This window comes from Ostrea edulis, chromosome 1 (genome assembly GCF_947568905.1).
Source record: "Ostrea edulis chromosome 1, xbOstEdul1.1, whole genome shotgun sequence".
In the NCBI taxonomy this organism is placed as follows: Eukaryota; Metazoa; Mollusca; class Bivalvia; order Ostreida; family Ostreidae; genus Ostrea; species Ostrea edulis.
Window position 1 is genome coordinate 64,816,992 of NC_079164.1, and position 24,235 is coordinate 64,841,226.

Sequence of the window (24,235 nt, forward strand, 5' to 3'; positions counted from 1 at the left end):
ATACAAAGTCAAATACAAAAAATTATACAAAGCACTAAAATGACCAACGACACGAACAACGAGATTGTCAAATTGTCCCTTCTTCAGGACAAACGAAAAGAATTACATAATGTGGTCAATATCAACAGAGCATAATAATAAACACTACATATAAATACATCTAGCACTACAACTACACTAATCTACAAACGAATTAGGACATGTCTTATTCGTCCAAAGAGCTGATCCAAAATGTCCGAAAAGAAAAACAATAATCATGATTATATATATATATATATATATATATATATATATATATATATATACTAAAAAAAACATTAAAACACTTTTCGAAATATTGTTCAACGTTAGTTGCTATGCATTTTAATAAACACGACTGATGAAGGCTGGTGAAACGGCTGAAATATTTCGAAAAGTGTTTTAATGTTTTTTTTAGTATTCTTATAAATTAGAGACTTTGGATATATATATATATATATATATAAAGTCAAAAAATAAAATCCAATCCTGAAACTTTTATCTATTATGCGGACTCGTCAGTAGAATTTTAAACACTGTAAACAAGTTCCATTATGACGTCATCCTCGTGACGTTATGTGGGCAACGTTAAACATAATACAGTTATGAATGTGACGTCAGAACATTATACAATGTTAATGTCAGGCACTTTTATGAGGATCGCAGAAATACAAGATTACCTGAACTTAAGACATTTTTATTTTTGAGTTTTATTTATTATTATCTTTAATGTTTCCACCTGGCAGAGCTTCTAACAACTCCATGTTTGCTTGTAAGGCTCATTATCACAACTGTAATTTAAACGACCATGGCATTAATTTCGCCTTTGGTAATCGTACTTGTACTCCAGCTTTCATTTCAAAAGATGTGTCGTAGTTTGGGTTTTACTTTGAATGTGCTACACGGGCAGATGAAAACAAGCGGTACTCTCGCGAGATTATACTTACTTGGGTGAAACGTCACCAATAGATAATATATTTACTTTTATCTCTGGATTTCAATCCCGATGTAAATTATTCACCCGTTGTATTTGACCACGCCCACTTTATCTTTTAGCCAATAGCTTTAATGACAGTTTCTATTGTTTAATTTGCTGTATAAAGCCATGCAGCTTACTATTCGTCGAAGCGAGACAGCTGGCCTTGCTAGCTACTCTTCTCCTTCCATTATTCCTACTTTGCCCTTTTTACTAACTAAATCATTATATTACCTTTGGTTTGGGAGATTTCTTGATAGATTCTAGGCTAAGTTCTAGGCTTTAGGAGTGTGTATTTGTCACATTCATACTGGTAATAAATTCGTAAAGTGTTATTTCTCTTATTTTCATTTCTATTTGAATTTATTTTCAAGTTTCTAATAGTGTAGTTGGGTCGTTTCGAAGTCGCCACTATCAAAATAAAATAAAACAAACACAACGCGAAGTACAGACTATACGAACGCAAGACCTACTACAGATGAAATTCTTCACAACCATGCATCAATTTAAGACACATTTAATATCCCAGTCAATGGGTTGGATGAAAATGAGTTACCGTACCTATACTGGATTCCCAAACTTTATAAAGACTCGTACAAAAAGATACATCGCTGGATCTAGTAACTGTTCTTCCGAGCCCTTATCTTTGCTCCTTACGAAAATATTAACAGCTGTGAAGAGAAACGTCAAACATACTGTGCCACTACATATGCCAGAAGTGGTGTAAATCAGATGTGGATTCTAAAACATTCTGAAGAGGTTTTAGTAAATGTGAAATTGCAAAACTTTTCTCAAATCAACAAAGTCAAAACGCGTGACTTTTCAACACTTTACACAACAATTTCTTACGATAAATTAAAGACTAGATTTATTCAACATGAAAGACAGTGGTTTTTTTTAACAAAGATAGAAAACGGAAATATTCATTTTTCATATGAATAGATGCCTTTATTTTACGAGAAATACTCGCATTAAATTCGGGTGTGGGATATTGGGGCCGCAATAATTAAGTACAAATATGCAATCACGTCAGGATCGGCCTCCTTTCTGATGCTGACTTCAACCAGAGCAGTCGATGAAATAATTTGAGAAGTATCTTTTTGTGATAGCCATTGTATTATGGCATCTGTTTAAACTTCCACCCACCCATCTCATATGCTATAGGGACGTTTTTTAAGGTCTGGATACTGGCTTCTGTTTTTTGTGTTTTTCGGATACTCGTTCCTTGCCTTAGTATACGAGATGGTAGATGTCCTGGCATATCTTTTGTGATGAAGGCGTTTGCGCACACCACTGATTCTATATGTATTAGTGTATTGCCAGTGAATTTGAAACTGTTCTGTGCAATTGAACTGTGACTGAATTTGTGAAACTGTGACTGTTGTCAAATGATTGCTATTATCATAACTCCCATGATCCATATCTATTCACAATTGTGTTGCCAGTGAATTTGAAACTGTTCTGTGATTTGTGACTGTGCTTTGGTGAAACTTGCTGTTGTAAAAATGAGTGTTTTTATAATAATGATAATGATAACGAGCTATAACTGTGTTGGGATGCGAACACAAATGTCTCGGAACACCTCCCCATGTCAGAAATGCTTTTTGATGCCAGATATGCACTCAGAATCCTCAAAGAACTCTAGAAACTAAAATTGGTTGATATACGACGGACTTGATTTTTGGCCGCCATTTTCTTCAATGGCGGTCATTTTGAAACATTTGAAAATAGAATGGAAGGAAATACTGATGCTAAATAATAACTGTGGACCCTCATTTGACCCCAGAAGCCAAATGCTGTAGAGATTTTAAGACTTTCAAATATTTAGGTATATGGCAGCCATTTTGAAAATGGCGGCTCGAAAAAAAAATTTGAAGGTGGAAATGGACTCGGGGTCACAAAATTACCCTAGAAATAAAATTTGGTTGAAATCTGACAACTTTGATTTTTTGACGTTTTGGGGGGCCATTTTGAAACAGCGGCCATTTTGAAAATTTGGAAAGTTGATTGCACCCCTCCTTATGACCCCCTATCAGCTCAGAAAGTTTGAAGTTGATCAGTCGAAGCACATTCATATAATCGCGCGGACAAATTTCTCACTAAAGAAAAGGAAAAACAAGAAGAAGAAAATAATAAGAAGAACTAGAAATGATCTCGTTGCGAGCAACGAATAGGTCTTCCGTCCAATTTCTGACGAGATAGGATCTTGACTGGGAGAATTCAATTAGTGAAGAACGACTATACATGAAAAAAATAAACACTGAATCATGTAAGACATGATTTATCAATTATAAATAATTTCGGTTTTGTTTCATTCACTTTCGAGTATATCGGGAGTCCATAAAACAACTAAAAATTCCACATTGACCACGTAAGAACCCACACTAAAAATTTCCATGAAAATACTGAGTTTCGGACAACTTCCGGTTTCGAACAACCAACTTCCGGTGGAAATGGTAAGACTTTTTACACTCTTTTAAATAATGTTATGGGCATTAGAATTTAGAAAAATGAAAAATTACATATTTTTAAGGTACTTCCGGTGGATGAGGAAAGTGACGGCAACAAAATTGAAACACGTATGTCACATTTACACGTCATAATCCAACATTCCTCAAAGTTTCAAGACTCAATCTTTGACTTTTGATGAGAAAACGCCTGAAGAAAAAAAAAACTCCGGAAATCGTAGACATTTAACAAACAGAAGTGAATTGGAAAAATCAATAATACACTATACTCTAAAGGTGGATAATGTCAATGATACATGTGAAAATAATATCACACACTTGATTTATAAGCGAAAGATATGATAGCAAAGAAGTAACCATTTTTCGAAATTTTTCTCTAAAAACCAGAAGTTGCTGATTAAACTTCCGGTAAGTCTAACATTTTCTGAAACGCCGAAAGAGACCTAATTAATCTATACAAGTTTTGTTTCAAAAGTATAAATTTGAAATTTGACGTTTCTTTTGTTCACTTCCAGTGACGGCCGGAAGTGACGGATCGCAATGATAAACCTTATTACAGAGCTACAAGCCACCATCTATCATATCTGAAAGTTTGAAGACTCAATCTTTAACCGTTTATGAGAAAACGCCCGGACAAAATGTCATTTGAAAAACGGAAATTCGGCCGTAACTTGCGACCGGAAGTAAATTATGAAATAGTGTTAAAGGGTACTCTAGATATGAATAATGTCAATCATATCTGTAAATATCGTATTAAAAACTTGATCAATAAGTGAGATATGCGAGAACAAAGAAAAACCATTTTTCCGAAGTTTTTCTTTAAAAACCGGAAGTTGCTGGTTAAACTTCCGGTATGTCTTACATTTTCTGAAACGCAGAAAGAGACCTAATTAATTTACGCAAGTTTTGTTTTAAAAGCATAAATTTGAAATTTGACGTTTCATTTGTTCACTTCCGGTGACGGCCGGAAGTGACGGATCGCAATGATAAACCTTATTACAGATCTACATGTCACCATCTATCATCCCTGAAAGTTTGAAGACTCTTTCCGGTGGAAATGATATGACTTATTACACTATTGAATAATTTTTTGAGGATTAGAATTTAAAAAATGAAATATTACATATTTTTATGGTACTTCCGGCGGATGACGAAAGTGACAGCAAGAAAGTTAAAACACGTATGTCACATCTACAAGTCACTATCTAACTTTCCTGAAAGCTTCAAGACTCAATCTTTGAGTATTTATGAGAAAACACTTGGAGAAAAAAACCCGGAAATCGTACATATTTAACTAACAGAAGTGAATTTTGAAAAAAACAACAATTATTCACTATACTCTGAAGATGGATAATGTCAATTATACATGTATATGTGAAAATCACAAAAACACCTTCTTTATAAGCAAGAGATATGACAGCAAAGAAAAACCATTTTTCCAAAGTTTTTCTCTAAAACCCGGAAGTTGCTGGTTAAACTTCCGGTAAGTTTAACATTTTCAGAAACGCCGCAAGAGACCTAATTAATCTATGCAAGTTTTGTTTCAAAAACATAATTTTGAAATTTGACGTTTCTTTTGTTCACTTCCGGTGACAGCCGGAAGTGACGGATGACAATGATAAACCTTTATTACACAGCTACAGTTTACCATCTATCATCCCTGAAAGTTTGAAGACTCAATCTTTAATCGTTGATGAGAAAACGCCCTAACAAAATGTCATTTGAAATACGGTAATTCGGCCGTAACTTGCGACTGGAAGTGAATTTTGAAATAGTATTATAGCGTTCTATTGATATTAATAATGTCAATAGTATCTGTAAATATCGTATTAAAATGTTGATAAATAAGCGAGATATACGAGAACAAAGAAAGACCGTTTTTTCGAAATTTTTCTCTAAAAACAGAAAGTTGCTGGTTAAACTTCCGGTAAGACTAACATTTTCTGAAACGCCGCAAGAGACCTAATTAATCTATGCAAGTTTTGTTTCAAAAGCATAATTTTGAAATTTGGCGTTTCTTTTGTTCACTCCCGGTAACGGCCGGAAGTGACGGATGACAATGATAAACCTTTATTACAGAGCTACAAGTCACCATCTATCATCCCTGAAAGTTTATAGACTCAATTTTAAACCGTTTATGAGAAAACGCCCGGACAAACTATCATTTGAAAAACAGAAATTCGGCCGCAACTTGTGACCGGAAGTGAATTTTGAAATAGTGGTGCAGGGTTCTCTTGAGATGGATAATGTCAATAATATCTGTAAATATCGTATTAAATGGTTCATAAATAAACGAGATATACGAGGACAAAGAAAGACCGTTTTTTAAAAAAGTTTTTCTCTAAAAACCGGAAGTTGCTGGTTAAACTTCCGGTAAGTCTAACATTTTCTGAAACGCCGAAAGATATCTAATTAATCTATGCAAGTTTTGTTTCCAAAGCATTAGTTTGAAATTTAACGTTTCTTTTGTTCACTTCCGGTGACGGCCTTTCTAGACAATCCTATTTTACATCTTTCCTGAAAGTTTCATGAAAATCTGTCAAGCCGTTTTAGAGAAATCGCGTGCACAAAATCGGTAAGAAAAAGAACAATAATAACTAGTTCTAATTGTAACGGGGACCGTTACAGATGTTCCCCAAACCTCCCCCAATTAAAAAGTGATGTCCTTGTGAATCTATAGCAAAAAATCATTTTATTTTAGCCTTTAATTACATGTAGTACGTTCAATATGGTCATTTCAGTACCAAGAAATGAAAGAAAGCGTTGCACGTGCATACACGCGCACGCGTGTATGATTCCGAATTTTTGTTGATGTCGTTCAACAGGCATTTGTATCATATACCCACAGTATGAATTTCATAACGTTTCCACCAAATATAAGGAAGTTATAGCGATTTTAAAATCGTCCAATCAGAAATCAGCACACGTGCATGCACGTGATGAGCAGTAATTCTAACCACAGCAATTTGTAAGGAGTACCAAGATACATCTAAACCCCTAATATGAATAGAATTTGATGAAAAACAAAAACGTTATCGTCCTTTAAAAATTGAACATTTAGAAAACGTTGCACGCGCATGCGCGTGTGCGTTGGCATTTTTTGTTACACCAACATATAGATACACATATTGTCTACATATGCTGTGAATATCATCTCATTCGCTTCATAAATAAGATAGTTACAAACGTTTTAGCATTATCCAATCAAAATGAAGCGCACGTGCATGCGCGTGCAAATTGGTAATTTTGACTATGTAAATCAGTTAAGGGTCTCAATATCTACCTATGATATGAATTTCAAGCCATTTCAATGAACAACAAAAAAGTTAGACTGATTCCAAAGTTAGCGTACAAATTTTGTAATGCGCGTGCACGCGCATGCGTGCGCGTGCTGGCAAAATAACTATTATTTTTCATATGTACAAATGATATACTATCATCCTATTTAGGTTTTATATCGCTTCCTTCAATATTCTGATTTTCCATTTTTTGTACCAAAATTGCAATGCACGTGCGCGCGCGTGCATGCACGTGCAAACAAAATGACTATCACTATGCACATCTACAAACGCTATACTATCATCCTGGAAAGTTTCATATCGATCCCTTATGTAGTTTCTGAGAACACTACCGGACAAAAAAGTACCGGAGAAAAAGAATAATAATAATAATAATAATAATAATAAGAAGAAGAAGAAACAGAGTAAAAACAATATGTTCCCAAACTTTGTTTGGGGAACATAATAACTAGTTCTAATTGTAACGGGGACCGTTACATATGTTCCCCAAACCTCCCCCAATTAAAAAGCGATGTCCTTGTGAATCTATAGCAAAAAATCATTTTATTTTAGCCTTTAACTACATGTACATGTAGTACGTTCAATATGGTCATTTCAGTACCAAGAAATGAAAAAAGCGTTCCACGTGCATACACGCGCACGCGTTTATGATTCCGAATTTTTGTTGATGTCGTTCAACAGGCATTTGTATCATATACCCACAGTATGAATTTCATAACGTTTCCACCAAATATAAGGAAGTTATAGCGATTTCAAAATCGTCCAATCAGAATTCAGCACACGTGCATGCACGTGCTGAGCAGTAATTCTAATCACAGCAATTTGTAAGGAGTACCAAGACACATCTAAACCCCTAATATCAATAGAATTTGATGAAAAACAAAAACGTTATCGTCCTTTAAATATTGAACATTTGAAAAACGTTGCACGCGCATGCGCGTGTGCGTTGGCATTTTTTCTTAACCAATATATAGATAGACATATTGTCTACGTATGCTGTTAATATCATCTTATTCGCTTCATAAATAAGATAGTTACAGACGTTTTAGTACTATCCAATCAAAATGAAGTGCACGTGCATGCGCGTGCAAATTGGTAATTTTGACCATGCAAATCAGTTAAGGGTCTCAATATCTACCTATGATATGAATATCAAGCCATTTCAATGAACAACAAAAAAGTTAGACTGATTCCAAAGTTAGTGTACAAATTTTGTAATGCACGTGCACGCGTATGCGTGCGCGTGCAGACAAAATGAATATCATTTTTCATATTTACAGATGAAATACTACCATCCTATTTAGGTTTCATATCGATCCCTTTAATATTCTGATTTTCCATTTTTTGTACCAAAATGGCAGTGCACGTGCGCGCGCGTGCGTGTATGTCCAGACAAAATGACTATCCCTATGCACATCTACAAACGCTATACTATCATCCTGGAAAGTTTCATATCGATCCCTCTTGTAGTTTCTGAGAACACTACCGGACAAATAAGTACCGGAGAAAAAGAATAATAACTAGACACTCATTACTAGTAATGAGTAGGTCTTCCGTTATACCACTTCCGGTAAAGAGTTTCTATTCCTACGAAAACCATTTAAATGTATCAGAAAATGTGCCTTGACAATGAATGAGAAATGTATTATCGAATTTTTTACTCCTTTCTCGTAACTTCCAGTTACGACCGGAAGTACTATTCAGATGCTTTTTCCTATAAATGACAGCGACTCTTTACTGTCTATATTCCCTGAAAATTTCACGTCTCTATCTGAAAGAGTTCTCAACAAAAAAGAAGTAGACTAAAGAAAGAAAAGGTAGTAAGTTACTACCGACCGGAAGTCAATTTTGAAAAACAAAATTATCAGAACTTTAGAAGTTGATACTTTTATTAAGACATCTGAAAATCATATGAAAGACTTCAAATATAAGCGAGATTTATGAGGACAAAGAGACGAAAAGTAAAAGGGTATTTTATCAAGAAACCGGAAGTAGTCGTTTTAACTACCGACAGAGTCAATATTCTTTTGACACTTTGAAAGAGAATCAATAAACTAGTATAGGTTTCAATTTAAAGGAAAAAGTTTGAAATTTGCGATTCTTTTCATCACTTCCGGTGACGACAGGAAGTGACGGTCGACATGTTCAACCCCCTACTGCACGCTTACAAACGGAGATTAATCATCCCTGAATATTTGATGAACCTATATTTTACCTTTTCCAAGAAAAATGCTGGAGAAAATTCCTTTTGAGAAACAGAAAATCGGCCATATTTTCCTACCGGAAGTGAATGTTGTAAAAACAAAAATAATTATAGGAAGGTCATTTCATAAGACATTATTCCTGAAAATATCAAGAAAATATATCCAGACTCCAAGAAATCGGAAAATCGACATTTATTCAAATACTTCCGGTAGAGACCGGAAGTGACGGACAAAAAATTTGAATGTATGTGTACAATGGACTAATGTTAGTTAATCAATTCTATAAGTTTCAAGCGTCTATCTATGTTAATTATTGAGAAACTTAAAAAACAAGGTTTGAATATGTCCACCCCATATCTCACGACCGGAAGTGAATTTTACAAAAATATTTAAATATACTCTAGACATTTACAATGTCTATAACATATGTAAAATTCAAATCATTAACTTGTTTTATGACCGAGATTTATTGCACTGAAAAATGAGAGAATGAATAGCCTTTCTTTGATATAACCGGAAGTTGGAGATTCAACTTCCGGTGGGGTCAACATTTTTTGAAAATTAGAACGAGACCTAGTAAACCGATATAGGTTTCAATTTGAAAGAAAAAAGTTTGAAATTGATGATTTATTTAATCACTTCCGGTGACGACCGCAAGTGACGGCGACAAAAAATATTACGTGCATGCACTATAGAGAAAATAGATCTATCATCCCTGAAAGTTTCATTCGATTATATTTAGTGGTTTTCAAGTTTACCCCCGGACAAAGTTTCTTTCAAAAACCGCAAAATCGGGCGTATCTGACGAACGGAAGTGAATTTTGAAAAAATGAAAAACTGCCTCGAGGTACCATCGTTCCCTATAACCTGTGAAAGTTTCAGGAAAATCCATCCAACGGTCTCGGAGACGAAAGGAAAAAAAACTAGTTCTAATTGTAACGGGGACCGTTACATATGTTCCCCAAACCTCCCCCAATTAAAAAGTGATGTCCTTGTGAATCTATAGGAAAAAATCATTTGATTTTAGCCTTTAATTACATGTAGTACGTTCAATATGGTCATTTCAGTACCAAGAAATGAAAGAAAGCGTTGCACGTGCATACACGCGCACGCGTGTATGATTCCGAATTTTTGTTGATGTCGTTCAACAGGCATTTGTATCATATACCCACAGTATGAATTTCATAACGTTTCCACCAAATATAAGGAAGTTATAGCGATTTTAAAATCGTCCAATCAGAAATCAGCACACGTGCATGCACGTGATGAGCAGTAATTCTAACCACAGCAATTTGTAAGGAGTACCAAGATACATCTAAACCCCTAATATGAATAAAATTTGATGAAAAACAAAAACGTTATCTTTCTTTAAAAATTGAACATTTAAAACACGTTGCACGCGCATGCGCGTGTGCGTTGGCATTTTTTGTTACACCAACATATAGATACACATATTGTCTACATATGCTGTGAATATCATCTCATTCGCTTCATAAATAAGATAGTTACAAACGTTTTAGCATTATCCAATCAAAATGAAGCGCAAGTGCATGCGCGTGCAAATTGGTAATTTTGACTATGTAAATCAGTTAAGGGTCTCAATATCTACCTATTATCTGAATTTCAAGCCATTTCAATGAACAACAAAAAAGTTAGACCGATTCCAAAGTTAGCGTACAAATTTTGTAATGCGCGTGCACGCGCATGCGTGCGCGTGCTGGCAAAATAACTATTATTTTTCATATGTACAAATGATATACTATCATCCTATTTAGGTTTTATATCGTTTCCTTCAATATTCTGATTTTCCATTTTTTGTACCAAAATTGCAATGCACGTGCGCGCGCGTGCATGCACGTGCAAACAAAATGACTATCACTATGCACATCTACAAACGCTATACTATCATCCTGGAAAGTTTCATATCGATCCCTTTTGTAGTTTCTGAGAACACTACCGGACAAAAAAGTACCGAGAAAAAGAATAATAATAATAAGAAGAAACAGAGTAAAAACAATATGTTCCCAAACTTTGTTTGGGGAACATAATAATAATAATAATAAGAAGAAAAAACAGTAGAATCACTAGAAGGTCTTCCGTTGGTAACGGAAGACCTTAACTAGAAATGATCTCGTTGCGAGCAACGAATAGATCTTCCGTCCACTTTCTGACGAGATAGGATGTAAGTCTAACATGTTCTGAAACTCCGAAAGAGACTTAATTATTCCATGCACGTAAAAAGTTGATAGATAAACGAGATATGCGAAGACAAAGAAATATCAATTTTTGGAAGTTTTTCTCTAAAAACCGGAAGTTGTTGGTTAAACTTCCGGTAAGTGTAACATTTTTTGAAACACCGAAAGAGACCGAATTAATCTGTGCAAGTTTTATTTCAAAAGCATAATTTTGAAATTTGACGTTTCTTTTATTCACTTCCGGTGACGGACGGAAGTGACGGATGGCAATGATAAACCTTATTACAGAGCTACAAGTCACCATCTATCATCCCTAAAAGTTTGAAGACTCAATCTTTAACCGTTTATGAGAAAACGCCCGGACAAAATGTCATTTGAAAAACGGAAATTCGGCCGTAACTTGCGACCGGAAGTGAATTTTGAAAAAGGATTAAAGGGTACTCCAGAGTTGGATAATGTCAAAAACATCTGTAAATATCGTAGTAAAAAGTTGATAGATAAGCGAGATATGCGAAGACAAAGAAATATCAATTTTTGGAAGTTTTTCTCTAAAAACCGGAAGTTGTTGGTTAAACTTCCGGTAAGTGTAACATTTTTTGAAACACTGAAAGAGACCGAATTAATCTGTGCAAGTTTTATTTCAAAGCATAATTTTGAAATTTGACGTTTCTTTTATTCACTTCCGGTGACGGACAGAAGTAACGGATGGCAATGATAAACCTTACTACATAGCTACAAGTCACCATCTATCATCCCTAAAAGTTTGAAGACTCAATCTTTAACCGTTTATGAGAAAACGCCCGGACAAAATGTCATTTGAAAAACGGAAATACAGCCGTAACTTGCGACCGGAAGTGATTTTAGCAAAACCAAAAAAAAAACCGTTCTAGACAATCCTATTTTACATCTTTCCTGAAAGTTTCATAAAAATCTATCCAACCGTTTTTGAGAAATCGCGTGCACAAAATCGGTAAGAAAAAGAACAATAATAATAACTAGACACGATCTCGTTGCGAGCAACGAGTAGGTCTTCCGTCCGATTTGTTGATGCACTCGGAGTTAAAAAAAAAAGAAAAGACAAATGAGTCCCAATTTAGTTTCCGACTTTAAGACACTTTAGATATAATCAATTTTTCATATCATAAGCTTCTGAAGCAAAGTTGCGGTGAAATTCGTTTGAAATTCGACTCTCCAGGCGAGCCATAAGGCCCGCGGGCCTATTTCTTGATGTCATTTGTTAGCCCTCTATAGACTCAACAACTTTAGTTCTATATGTCTTTACAAAATATTTACCTGTAAAAAGTTATTGAGATCGACCGATATCGACAAAAAATCGACTCTACAGGCGAGCCATTAGGACCATAGGCCTATTTCTTGATATCAATCGATAGATCTCGATAAACTGAACAACTTTTGTTCAATATGTCCTTACAAAATATTTACCAGTTACAAGTTTTTGAAATCGACTGATATCGACAAAAATCGACTCTACAGGCGAGCCATGAGGCCCACAGTCCCATTTTTTGATATTGATCGATAGGTTATGACACATTGAACAACTTTTGTTCAATAATGCTTTTCAAAAAATATGTCGTTTTAAAGATATGAGGCATCAAATATTTACGATTTTGGCCCTTAAAATCTCTAATTACGTAACATATGACCTACTTTTTGATTTGATAAGATCAAGCTCGTTGAGATGAACATTTCCGCTTCTACAACTTATTATAAAATATTAATAGTTTCTGAGATATTCTCAAAAACATTTGGACCCTTCTGAACCCCTAATTTAAAGGGCCAGCCCCTTTTGCTTGATATCGTAAGAAAGGCCTTGTCATTTTAAACATTTTTTGCTCAACAAGTATTTAGAAATTCTTTACCGTTCTCGAGTTATCTCTACAAGAAATATTTAGGGGCCAAACTGTAGCTCCCTAACGGGGCCACATAGGGAAAAAACGAAATGTACATATTGTTTAGATTATCATTCTGAACAACTTTTGTTCAATAATGCTTTTCAAAATATTTGTCGTTTTCAAAATATGAGGCGTCAATTATTTATGATTTTGGCCCTTAAAATCCCTTATTACGTAACATATGACCTACTTTTTGATTTGATAAGAACAAACTCGTTTAGATGAACATTTCCGCTTCAATGACTTATTACAAAATATTAATAGTTTCTGAGATATTCTCATAAAGCTTTGGACCCTTCTGGGACCCTAATTGAAAGGGTCAGCCCCTTTTGCTTGATATCGTAGAAAAGGTCATGACATTTCAAACATTTTTTGTTCAACAAGTATTTAGAAATTCTTTACCGTTCTCGAGTTATTTCTAGAAGTAATTTTTAGGGGCCAAACTGTAGCTCCCTAACGGGGCCACATAGGGTAAAAACGAAATATGCATATTGTTCAGATCATCATTCTGAACAACTTTTGTTATGCTTTTCAAAATATTTGTCGTTTTCGAGATACAAGGGGTAAAAAAATTATGGTTTTGGCCCTTAAAATCCCTTATTACGTAACATATGACCTAAATTTTTATCTGAATAGATTTGGATTGTTGAGATGAACATTTTGTCTTCTTTGACTTATACCAAAATATTAACGATTTTTGAGATATTTGATCTAGACTTTGAGCCCTTGTAGATCCCTAATTTAAGGGGCTAGCCCCTAAATCTTGATATTTTCGAAAAGATCTCGTAAATGTGCACAACTTTTGTTCTACATGTCTTAACAAAATATTTGCAAAAAAAAAGATATTGGAGATCAAAGGTCAAAAATCGCCGAAATCGGCGAAAAATGTTGGCATCCATTTTTTCAGGTCCAGGCGAGCGTTTAGGCAAATCGCCTCCGGTAAAATCGAATCCCCCACAAATCTTCTAAAATGTTTACTCTATCTTGTGTAGAAATTTCAAGACTCTAGCTTCAAAACTAACGGAGGAGATGTGTGGACAACAAGGCCCTTCAAAAAGTCACTAAAAGAGAGATAACTCCTGACCGGAAGTGACATCAAGCACGAAATTTTGCAAGCAAAGTTTCGTCATCAAAAGACATCTTTCCTGAAAATTTCGTGAAAATCGACCGAGAAATGGCTGAGAAAAACGCGTGTACTACCAAGGAAAATAATAATAATAATAATAACTAGACACGATCTCGTTGCGAGCAACGAGTAGGTCTTCCGTCCGATTTGTTGATGCACTCGGAGTTAAAAAAAACGAAAAAAAAAGACAAATGAGTCCCAATTTAGTTTCCGACTTTAAGACACTTTAGATATAATCAATTTTTCATATCATAAGCTTCTGAAGCAAAGTTGCGGTGAAATTCGTTTGAAATTCGACTCTCCAGGCGAGCCATAAGGCCCGCGGGCCTATTTCTTGATGTCATTTGTTAGCCCTCTATAGACTCAACAACTTTAGTTCTATATGTCTTTACAAAATATTTACCTGTAAAAAGTTATTGAGATCGACCGATATCGACAAAAAATCGACTCTACAGGCGAGCCATTAGGACCATAGGCCTATTTCTTGATATCAATCGATATATCTCGATAAACTGAACAACTTTTGTTCAATATGTCCTTATAAAATATTTACCAGTTACAAGTTTTTGAAATCGACTGTTATCGACAAAAATCGACTCTACAGGCGAGCCATGAGGCCCACAGTCCCATTTTTTGATATTGATCGATAGGTTATGACACATTGAACAACTTTTGTTCAATAATGCTTTTCAAAAAATATGTCGTTTTAAAGATATGAGGCGTCAAATATTTACGATTTTGGCCCTTAAAATCTCTAATTACGTAACATATGACCTACTTTTTGATTTGATAAGATCAAGCTCGTTGAGATGAACATTTCCGCTTCTACAACTTATTATAAAATATTAATAGTTTCTGAGATATTCTCAAAAACATTTGGACCCTTCTGAACCCCTAATTTAAAGGGCCAGCCCCTTTTGCTTGATATCGTAAGAAAGGCCTTGTCATTTTAAACATTTTTTGCTCAACAAGTATTTAGAAATTCTTTACCGTTCTCGAGTTATCTCTACAAGAAATATTTAGGGGCCAAACTGTAGCTCCCTAACGGGGCCACATAGGGAAAAAACGAAATGTACATATTGTTTAGATTATCATTCTGAACAACTTTTGTTCAATAATGCTTTTCAAAATATTTGTCGTTTTCAAGATATGAGGCATCAATTATTTATGATTTTGGCCCTTAAAATCCCTTATTACGTAACATATGACCTAAATTTTGATTTGATAAGAACAAGCTCCTTTAGATGAACATTTCCGCTTCAATGACTTATTACAAAATATTAATAGTTTCTGAGATATTCTCATAAAGCTTTGGACCCTTCTGGGCCCCTAATTTAAAGGGTCAGCCCCTTTTGCTTGATATCGTAAGAAAGGTCATGACATTTCAAACATTTTTTGTTCAACAAGTATTTAGAAATTCTTTACCGTTCTCGAGTTATTTCTAGAAGTAATTTTTAGGGGCCAAACTGTAGCTCCCTAACGGGGCCACATAGGGTAAAAACGAAATATGCATATTGTTCAGATCATCATTCTGAACAACTTTTGTTCTTTATTGCTTTTCAAAATATTTGTCGTTTTCGAATTACAAAGGGTAAAATATTTATGGTTTTGGCCCTTAAAATCCCTTATTACGTAACATATGACCTAAATTTTTATATGAATAGATTTCGATAGTTGAGATGAACATTTTTTCTTCTTTGACTTATACCAAAATATTAACGATTTTTGAGATATTTGATCTAGACTTTGAGCCCTTGTAGATCCCTAATTTAAGGGGCTAGCCCCTAAATCTTGATATTTTCGAAAAGATCTCGTAAATGTGCACAACTTTTGTTCTACATGTCTTAACAAAATATTTGCAAGAAAAAAGATATTGGAGATCAAAGGTCAAAAATCGCCGAAATCGGCGAAAAATGTTGGCATCCATTTTTTCAGGTCCAGGCGAGCGTTTAGGCAAATCGCCTCCGGTAAAATCGAATCCCCCACAAATCTTCTAAAATGTTTACTCTATCTTGTGTAGAAATTTCAAGACTCTAGCTTCAAAACTAACGGAGGAGATGTGTGGACAACAAGGCCCTTCAAAAAGTCACTAAAAGAGAGATAACTCCTGACCGGAAGTGACGTCAAGCACAAAATTTTGCAAGCAAAGTCTCGTCACCAAAAGACATCTTTCCTGAAAATTTCGTGAAAATCGATCGAGAAATGGCTGAGAAAAACGCGTGTACTACCAAGGAAAATAATAATAATAATAATAATAATGAAGAAGAAGAACGCGAACAATAATAGTAAGGTCTTCCGCAGGAGACGGAAGACCTTAATAATAATAAACAGTAGAATCACTATAAGGTCTTCCGTCTTGAACGGAAGACCTTAATAAGAAACAGTAGAATCACTATAAGGTCTTCCGTGAAGAACGGAAGACCTTAATAATAATAATAAGAAACAGTAGAATCACTATAAGGTCTTCCGTGAAGAACGGAAGACCTTAATAACGAGCTATAACTGTGTTGGGATGCGAACACAAATGTCTCCGAACACCTCCCCATGTCAGAAATGATTTTTGATGCCAGATATGCACTCAGGATCCTCAAAGAACCCAAGAAAATAAATTTGGATGAAATCCGACGGACTTGATTTTTGGCCGCTATGGCGGCTATTTTGAAACATTTGAAAATTGCTTGGAAGGAAATACTGATGCTAGAAATGAATTGTGGACCCTCAATTGACCCCAGAACCCTAATGTTGTAGAGATTTTAACACTTTCAGATATTTCGGTGTATGGCGGCCATTTTGAAAATGGCGGCTCGACAAAAATTGTTAATGGTGGAAATGGACTTGGGGTCAGCAAATTACCCTAAAAATAGAATTTGGTTGAAATCCGACAACCTTGAGTTTTTGACGTTTTTTTGGCCGCCATCGTGAAACGGCGGCCATTTCGAAAATTTGAAAAGTTGATTGCACCCCTCGTAATGACCCCCTATCAGCTCACAAAGTTTGAAGTGGATCAGACGAAGTACTTTCACAAAATCGAGCGGACAAATTTCTCACTAAAGAAGAGGAAAAATAAGAAGAAAATAAGAATAACTAGAAACGTGTTGCCATGGCAACAAGGTCTTCCGTTCTTTCCGTGTCCAGTAGATAACCTTAAATTATTCATTTGTTATAAAGTGGGAAAAAATATTTGAGTAATCTGGGGATTGAACCCGGGTCGCCCGCATGAAAATCCACTACGCTAAAGGCTAGCGAGGACCATCGCTTCAAAATGAAAATTACGAATATCTAGAGTTTGGTTTGATCAATTTAAAAACAAATATCATATTCAGCATTCTATAAAGAGTCTCTATTTATCTTACTTTTATCAAAGAAAAACATTTAAAAAACAAAAAAGTTGAAAAAATCCATTTTTTAAATTCGCTTCCGGTAGCGACCGGAAGTGATGAAGACGTAGGAAATAGTGATTCTGGTAATCTATAAGTCATCTTCTATCATCTCTAATAAGTCTCCAGTTCATATCTTCATATCTTTAGCCTTTCTTGTAGATCACTCGCGGACAAAGTTCCATTTGAAAATCAGAAAATTGTCTATAACTTGGAACCGAAATGGAATTTTCCCAATTTTTTTTGGTGATAAACAAAGTTCATAATATAATGCATTTTTTCCTGAAAGTTTCACTGAAAACCACTGTATAGTTTTCGAGAAAACTCCTGCACAAAATTTGGTCAAAAAAATAATAAAAAGAAGAAATAGTAGAATCACTATAAGGTCTTCCGTGAAGAACGGAAGACCTTAATAATAATAAGAAACAGTAGAATCACAATAAGGTCTTCCGTGAAGAACGGAAGACCTTAATAATAATAAGAAACAGTAGAATCACTATAAGGTCTTCCGTGAAGAACGGAAGACCTTAATAATAATAATAAGAAACAGTAGAATCACTATAAGGTCTTCCGTGAAGAACGGAAGACCTTAATAAGAAACAGTAGAATCACTATAAGGTCTTCCGTGAAGAACGGAAGACCTTAATAAGAAACGGAGCAAAAACAATATGTCTCCGACACTTTGTGTTCGGAGACATAATAATAAGAAGAAGAATAAGAAACGGAGCAAAAACAATATGTCTCCGACACTTTGTGTTCGGAGACATAATAATAAACAGTAGAATCACTAGAAGGTCTTCCGTTGGTAACGGAAGACCTTAATAATAGAGGAAAAGAAACATAAGAATCACTATAAGGTCTTCCGTCTCAACGGAAGACCTTAAAAAGTGAAAAAGAAACAATAGAATAATAGAAGGTTCTTCCGCTGAAGACGGAAGACCCTACTAATAGAGGAAAAGAAACATAAGAATCACTATAAGGTCTTCCGTCTCAACGGAAGACATTAAAAAGTGAAAAAGAAACAATAGAATAATAGAAGGTTCTTCCGCTGAAGACGGAAGACCCTAATAATAAGAAACGGAGCAAAAACAATATGTCTCCGACACTATGTGTTCGGAGACATAATAATAATATGCGGCATTTATATAGCGCATTATATAATTTGTAATTACTCTAAGCGCTTTAACAATGTAAAATGTAAAACATGATAAGATTAATCATAGCATAAAATATAACATCCAAATAAAATAAAACAATTTAAACATTACGAGTTCACGCGACAAACCAGCCTTTACTTTAAAAAAGAATATATTACAAAATATGGTTATAAGATTTCCTAAAAAGATATGTTTTGAGGTTTGTCTTAAAACTTTTGACATTGCCACACGAACGGATGTGTATCGGTAAACTGTTCCATAGTGTGGCAGCTGTTACATCAAACCTTCGATCTCCATAGATCTTTGTACGAACGTGGTTTTGTTTCTAGCAATCGTGAATTGCATGAACGCAGAGATCGTTTTGGTTCGTACACAGTGATGAGGTCGCTGATATAGGCCGGTGCCAATCCGTTTAGTGCCTTGTATGTGTGTAGTAAAATCTTGTATTCAACACGGGAATCTATTTTATTTAATATAATCTAATTTATCACAATGCATTGCATAATTGAGCTAAATATTGGGTTAATTTCATATACTCTAATTAAGTAACCATCCGCGGTTGTCCCGGGTTGGTCATTTCTGAACTTGTTGATCATGTTGCATTTTGTGTTGATGTTGCTTTTGTGTGGGTTTGCCCATATGAGTTGTTATTGAATGGCATCCCATAAATTTATGCTTTCTGCCACAGCCAATACTCGCCAAATAAAGTTTAAACTCATTTTGCTTGTCTTTTTCTCTGTATAAATAAATGGTAATCAGTCATCCAAAAATTACTTTGTAAAACACCACTCTGATTTCATGCACAAGTACTCTGAAGTTGAAAACAAAATATACTGGACTTCCTCATTGACAACATCGTCGTCGTCTTTGGTCCTATTCACAAAATATTTTAGGACTAAAATACAAATTTACAAACACTGTAATGTTCTTATTTTTCATTTATTGTAGTCTTTCTTAATTAATATGTAAAGTACATCTATGGTTTATCAAACTTGAATACATGCTTATAACCTTGTGATCAGTATTTCATTATTAGACCGAATTATTTTTTCAACTTAATCGTAAGCGACTTTGTGAATAAGGACCCGGGTCGTGCAACATTCTGTTGGAATTCTCATTGGAACGAATTGTGCTCTTTTGTTAGCTTACATACGTTTATATTCCCATGAAGCAGAATTTATTCAAAACGTTCTACATGAGAAGAAAAATTCTCTTCATGTGTCCTTCAATTTGACATTTAGATATATCGACGACGTTTTATCTATTAACAATAATAACTTTCATTGATATGTTGATTCGATATATCCCTGTAAACTCGAAATAAAAGACATCACAGAGTCGTCCACTTCTGCTTCATACTTAGATATTTATTGAAAATAGATACTAACAACAAACTAACAACTCAACTTCATGAAAAACAGGATGATTTTAGCTTATCCATCATCAATTTCCCATATTCATGATCATGTAGCAATATACCTGCATATGGTGTTTATATCTCTCAACTTATTCGATACGCAAGAGCTTGTTCTGCCTATGGTCAGTTTTTAAATCGAGGCAGGCTACTGTCAAATAAGTTGATGGTGCAGGGGTTTCAACAGTCTCGTTTAAAGTCAGCATTTCGCAAATTCTATGGTCGTTATAACGATCTAGTTTGCCAATACAACCTGTCATTGGGTCAAATGTTGTCTGACGTGTTTCATACCGATTGTTAAACCGTTGTTGGCATACTGGTTTTTACAATGGATAACTCCGTTTACCTGATTAGGATATGGGGCACGCGGCATGTGACCTGTTGGGGAGTTGGGGTGGGGGGTCGGGTGTGCTTGCTCCTCCTATGCGCCTCATTTCACCTCTGGTGTTTCCAGGGACCGCATTTACCCAACTCTCTATTTTGTATTGTTTATAAGACTTATGAGATTGATCACTGTTTGTTATCTTCACTTTTCATTGAGCAACGTAAACTGTATTGTTGACATCAAAGTTCCCATACAGAGAAGTGATTCTGTTCTTATAGAAGACACAGGACAAAGATTTCAAGATTTTAAAGGTTGTTGACTCTTGCGAAATCTAAATTCAAGTTTCGTAGTATACTTAAATTCACATATGAAATATCAGTGAATGAAACGCATATCTTGGACACTACGGTGTATTAAGGAAAGGAAACTCACATCCTAGATTTTAAAACGTACATCAAAGTAACATAAACAATATTTGGAAGAAAAAAGTGGACCTAATCCTCCAGTTTTAAAGGGATTTATTCAAGGTGAAACCATACGTCGTATTAGAAACACAAATAGTTGAGATTTATTTCAAGAAAGTCATGAATATTTCAAAGCAAACATTCTAAAGAGGGGTATATTGATAATGCAATCAATCAAAACATACAAGTGGTACCAGATAACTACGATCAAGCTACTCCGTTATCTTGTGTAAATAAATGCCAAAAAAAAAAAAAAACAAAAAAACCGGGGTAAACCCCTTCTTTTGTCACCAAATACAACCCTGGAATTCGAAAAAAAAAAAAGCAAAAGCTTTTAAAATACTAGCACATCCTCTATTATACATATCGTGGCATACAGATGCAACATAAATTTAGGGGATATGCTTTAATTCTCAATTGTAAAATAATCAAACTGCATGACAATTGTAAAGTACAAATAGACTCCTGATGAGGCGGGTTTGTATGCAGCTAAAATACAATATGTTGATCAATCAAATCAATCAGTTCAATATCACAACCTGGTATCACTGCCGAAACAATTACTAAGTGTAGAGTCAACTGATTTGAGGTACGTGGCTGATGGGAGCCATATATTTTCTATATGGAGAAAAAATAATGTTTTCTCCAAGATCTAGACTGATCTGGGCTCAAGCATAACACAATCATCAAAATAAATAATTTTATTTGGCCATCGTAAAAATAATAGTTTAGTCCTGAAAACAAATATCTTAATTTCGAATGGTTGTCCTCTTAAAATGAGTCAGTCAATCATTGTACATGTATTCATACGGGGGGGGGGGGGGGGTCATAAACATTTCATTCCTGTTGGGGGGGGGGGGGGGTCGTAGGTGAAAATTTTGATAAATTGGCTCCAATCCCCCTCTCCTCCTCCTGCTGATAAATAATACTTATTCCCCAAGGACATTCATGTTTCGACGTTAGAAAAATTACTAAGGAAACTTTGCTTTGATTTTGCTTAAGAAATGCAAAACCCAACATCAACTGAATTGAAACCTTTCATTTATTATTCATATGGCGCAATACGAATATTGTATATATAAAATACTGAAAATATTGATATATGGGGTTAGGAGATTAGTAAACATTGGACATTATACTATGCAAGCTCATCCCCTATTCTCAGGATATGCATACCAATATCGTGTGTTACTTTGGAGTTTTTGTCTGAAAATAAACTATTCTTTCGAACTGAAAACTCAACCGTATGACAAACAGAACAAGAGGTACTGTGAGCAATGCTCACTAAGAATACCCCCCGCTTACCCCAATCTCCCAAAGGGTGTTGGTAATAGGTATAAACTACCTCTTTTCTGAGTGTAAAAATCAAATGGCATGACAAACCGAACCAAATTGCTACTTCGATGTCCAGTGCACGTGACCTTTGACCTTTTGACCCCAAAATCGATAGGGAACATCTTCATCCCATGGGTAGTCCATATGTATGATATGGTGACTGTAGGTGGAAAGGATAACGCTTTAGAGTCCGGAAACCATATTGCTACTTCGATGTCCAGTGCGCGTGATCTTTGACCTTTTGACCCCAAAATCGATAGGGAACATCTTCATCCCATGGGTAGTCCATATGTATGATATGGTGACTGTAGGTGGAAAGGATAACGCTTTAGAGTCCGGAAACCATATTGCTACTTCGATGTCCAGTGCGCATGACCTTTGACCTTTTGACCCCAAAATCGATAGGGAACATCTTCATCCCATGGGTAGTCCATATGTATGATATGGTGACTGTAGGTGGAAAGGATAACGCTTTAGAGTCCGGAAACCATATTGCTACTTCGATGTCCAGTGCGCGTGACCTTTGACCTTTTGACCCCAAAATCGATAGGGAACATCTTCATCCCATGGGTAGTCCATATGTATGATATGGTGACTGTAGGTGGAAAGGATAACGCTTTAGAGTCCGGAAACCATATTGCTACTTCGATGTCCAGTGCGCGTGACCTTTGACCTTTTGACCCCAAAATCGATAGGGAACATCTTCATCCCATGGGTAGTCCATATGTATGATATGGTGACTGTAGGTGGAAAGGATAACGCTTTAGAGTCCGGAAACCATATTGCTACTTCGATGTCCAGTGCGCGTGACCTTTGACCTTTTGACCCCAAAATCGATAGGGAACATCTTCATCCCATGGGTAGTCCATATGTATGATATGGTGACTGTAGGTGGAAAGGATAACGCTTTAGAGCCCGGAAACCATATTGCTACTTCGATGTCCAGTGCGCGTGACCTTTGACCTTTTGAGTCCAAAATCGATAGGGAACATCTTCATCCCATGGGTAGTCCATATGTATGATATGGTGACTGTAGGTGGAAAGGAGAACGCTTTAGAGCCCGGAAACCATATTGCTACTTCGATGTCCAGTGCGCATGACCTTTGACTTTTTGATCCCAAAATCGATAGGGAACATCTTCATCCCATGGGTAGTCCATATGTATGATATGGTGACGGTAGGTGGAAAGGATAATGCTTTAGAGCCCGGAAACCATTGCGTCTACGGACGGACGGACGGACGGACGGACAGACAGACGGACAACCCGATTCCAGTATACCCCCCACAACTTGTTGATTTCAGCTTCTCCACCGTCAACTTCCCATATTTATGTAGCAGTATACCATTATCACCTGCATATGATGTTTATATCTCCCAACTGATTTCATAGCAAGAGCTTGTTCTGAGTATAGTCAGTTTTTTAAATCGAGGCAAGCTACTGACAAACAAGTTGATGGTACAGGGGTTTCAACAGTCTCGATTGAAGTCAGAATTTCGCAAATTCTATGGTCGTTATAACGATCTAGTTCGTCAATACAATCTATTATTGGGTCAAATGCTGTCTGACGTATTTCATATCGATTGTTAAGCAGTTCTTGGCACACTGATTTTGACTACGGATAACTCCGTGTACCTGATCAGGATATAGGTCTTACAGCGGGTCTGACCGATCGACCACCTGATCCCACCCCTGGTGTGTTCAGCGTTCCGTGTTTGCCCAACTATCTACTTTGTATTGCTTATAGGAGTTATGAGAGTGATCACTGTTCGTTATCTTCACCTTTCACATTGAAAAATATATTGCGTCAAAACACCTCTAATTACAAATGAAGAGACTTACATGTAAACAAAATAAATTTATGCGTAATCAAAGTACAAGTACAGTTGATGCCTTTATATCAACTTAAAATTAAACACAGAATTCATTCAGGTATGAAAATTCCAGAGGTTTTCCTGTATCTTTA